At 35.2% G+C, this 3,476-nt stretch overlaps 1 long non-coding RNA gene across 1 annotated transcript; it reads left to right on the top strand.

Annotated features, from left to right (window-relative positions):
* Positions 1-480: 480 nt before the first annotated feature.
* Positions 481-3,212, top strand: LOC139123119 (uncharacterized). Its single transcript, XR_011549599.1, has 2 exons — positions 481-1,070; positions 2,057-3,212. It is a non-coding gene; the product is annotated as an uncharacterized lncRNA (long non-coding RNA).
* The last annotated feature ends 264 nt before the right edge of the window (positions 3,213-3,476 follow it).

The raw sequence follows: 3,476 nt of genomic DNA, 5'->3' as shown, positions 1-3,476 counted from the left end.
ACCTCCATGATTGCAATATCAAAGAGAGTGGAAGCGAGAACTGACTTCTACAGTGTATTGCACTAATACTGTAAGTTTATGTAGGCCTACGTTTCGTGTACCCTTCAGTCAAAGAAACGGCTATATGGGGTGAAACACACGTGCTTCAGAAATTACAACATTCAATCACAGTGGGTGGAGGGACTGTGATTTAATGTTTGTCAGTCAGGCAGTCTGTTAAAGAAATCGGACACTGCATACCAAACGTCGGTTTCGACTATTAGGAATCGAGCGCGGTCCTATACAGAACGCTCAATCTCGAGAGAAAGCTTTACTTATTTATATGACCGCAATTGCAGTCGGCTTAGTCCTTCAGATAGGGAGGCCCACATACATTTACACGTGTTTCTTTCAATAACTTCGATTTTTGATCGAAAAATACACCATGAAGAATTGAAAAATATTAAAACAAATTGCATTTTTGAAATCTGCAGAAAAAAACTGATTTTATTTCATATTTTCTTTTATTTTTATTTCGCTTTGTAAGCCAAAAAATCGGATGTTTAATATCCGATAAGCTCACTCTGCACGTACGCGTTCATAGTGTGTTGAACGCGTCCCGTTGTATCCAGGAAAATCGCTCATACTCCGCGGCCCCAGTTACTTCAATGAATTTGTAATGTTGTCTTTGATTGGAGATCGCAGTCCCAGTTTTTGGTCTACAGCCAATGAAAATAGTTCTTTTTAAAGCTCATGAGCAGCACAATAAAACTAGGGGGTCTGCATTTGTTGTCGACGCCATCTTCCGTAAGTTTGATGTTGTTGAACAGACGGAAGTTTTAATTCGAAGATATTTTAGCAAGACCTTAGAAATTCACGCTGCAGCTACTACGATTTAAACATTTTGTTTATATACTCCATTTTTGGCAAGTTTTTAGTCATTCTGTGCAAAATTGTATGCGCGACTTGAAGTTGAACGATGTACTGAAGGTCAGCGATTGGAGCGAGTGATGACACTGGCACTGGGCATGTAGTGAACCGGTACCGAGCGATGTGCTGCAGAAGCGTGGCTTCATGAACGATGCGTCACGGTGAGTTGTGGTTCATTGGACACGATTTCAGTGCGTTTCTAGAAAGTTTGAAGAACTAATTCTTCTCATTTGCTCAATTTGTGAATATTTCCATAGAAACTTTGGACAGATAGCGATCAATTCAGTTTTTGCGGGACGGTCACGTCCGCGATCGGCAAATAATTCATTCATGACTACGCCATTCATGGTGAAACGTTTGACGTGCGAACAGTGTGACCTTGTGTTCAGAGGGAGTGTCGTCCCGGTTACATCGAATTTCCGTGTGTCTGTTGTGATTTGTGTAACCTAGAGTTTTATCCAAGACAAATAAATGATAGTTTTGCGTTCACAAATCATCGTTTCAATTATACGATACTGTTCAGAGCTGTACGGTATGACATGGCATTGGTTGCGCTGTTGAAGCTGACTTTCCTGTGTGATTTTTGAGTTTTAAATTAAAAAAAAATTAACGTGTTTTTGAAAAATAAGCCATTTTTAATTCAAAGAGGACATAAAAAAGGTCATTTTTATATTGTTTTTTTTAAAGTCAATCATAGTTATTGGTGTGCTTGAATTGTATAGTTGTGATTTTAGTGATTAATCCATTTAATTTTCACATTATGTAGTTTAGGCTTTTATTTTGCACCCATATGCATTTGCATTGAATTAATGCAGCTGAAGTAATACAAAAGAATTACTAGTTGTGTTTATGATGCATCAAATAATCGTACAGTTTGTTGGTGTACGTTCAGAATTTTTACCTGAACAGAGCTTGAATATATTTTATTTAAAGTAATCAAAAGTATATTAAGCATTTTAGGGGTCCCTTGTTTCAATTGTATATGTCACAAAATTACAATATTATTTATCATCAATTGTGGTATTTGTAAGTAAACATATTATTGGGTCACTTCTTCTGGGTGTATATATTTGCCATGTAGTTAGTTGCTTTAAACTTAAATCACTGTAAATAAGTACTGACGGAATTTTTATTTGTTGCATTTCAGGTCAGTTAGTGCTGTGAACCTGTCAACAACTTCCAGCAACCACTCATGCACTGTGATTTTCTTCATCTCCACTACGCTAGTATACAATTTGAAAATATAGTCAGGATGTTGAGTGGCTCATCTGAGGAAGATCTCCAAACTGTCTTATAGATTTGGTGTAGCAGCTTATTGACTATGCATGTGTAGGTTTTTAACCCTTCAAGCCTGACAATATATTGCATACATGTATATTGATAATATTTAGCAATGCTCCCAGAAAGTCAAATAAGAACTTTAATATTGCAATTAGGTTTATTTGTTTGTCAGACTCAAATTTTGCTGCATGTGGATGGATTTAGTCATAAACAAATGAGATCCCTGGCTGAAATCTCTACAAACCTCTGGCATTGTCTTGGTATCCTGGCTTGGTCAGCTCTGCCTATGACAGACATGTAAGTTCATTGTAGAAATTTCAGTCAGGGTCAAATGAACTGACAGACACCCAAGTCAGTTTGCCTGTACTTGTTAGTTTATCATCCAATCAATTATACAGTGTTCTGTACTAGCAATAGGGATTAACCTTCATGCAATATTAAATCCTTTGCATGACTTTCTGAGAGCATTGCTAAAGTTTATACAGAAGTCAAAGTCCAAGGAAATTCAGGCCTAAAAGGGTTAATGTGCCAACCAGTAATGTGACAACAGTCGCGATGTGTGCTGCCATGAATGGCATGTTTGATTTTGGAATGTTCAAAACATTTATGGTCAACAATATCTGTGCTATTACCAGATGAGAATACGTTTTTGATATAAAATATACCTTATCATTATCCTGTAAAATAGAAAGTGCAGAAACATCTGAATGTGACATCATGTGCACAGAGAACACAAGATTGTATGACTCATTCGTCGCCATGCCCAGCGGGGTGCTGCACTCTGACTATGCCTGCAAATGGCTGGCTGCTGCTTATTGCCAGTTGACAGTTATATTTTATTGAAGTGTTAACTCTGCACAATAAAATTTCTAATCTTTATCTGCTGTGCAACTTCAAGGGCTAAGCCCTATATAATAATATTTGGTGTGTTGTAATATCGGTAGAAGATTGACTGATTCCACCTTTCGTTGTCAAATTACCTGAAACTTGCATCAAGGAAAATAAAAGCATGAAATTTTGCATTTATTGACCAAATTTTGATCACTTTTACACTTAGGTGATTGTGTATGTGTATATATATATATATATATATATATATATATATATATATATATATATATATATATATATATATATATATATATATATATATATATATACGTATGTGTATATATTGAAATCTTTTGTGTGTGTGTATATATATATATATATATATATATATATATAATGTCAGATGGGTATATTTTAATATATATATATATATATATATATATATATATATATAT

The sequence above is a fragment of the Ptychodera flava genome, chromosome 22, assembly GCF_041260155.1.
Source record: "Ptychodera flava strain L36383 chromosome 22, AS_Pfla_20210202, whole genome shotgun sequence".
NCBI classification, from domain to species: Eukaryota; Metazoa; Hemichordata; class Enteropneusta; family Ptychoderidae; genus Ptychodera; species Ptychodera flava.
Note: the sequence above shows the minus strand (reverse complement) of the source record. Positions and strands in the feature narration are given on the sequence as shown.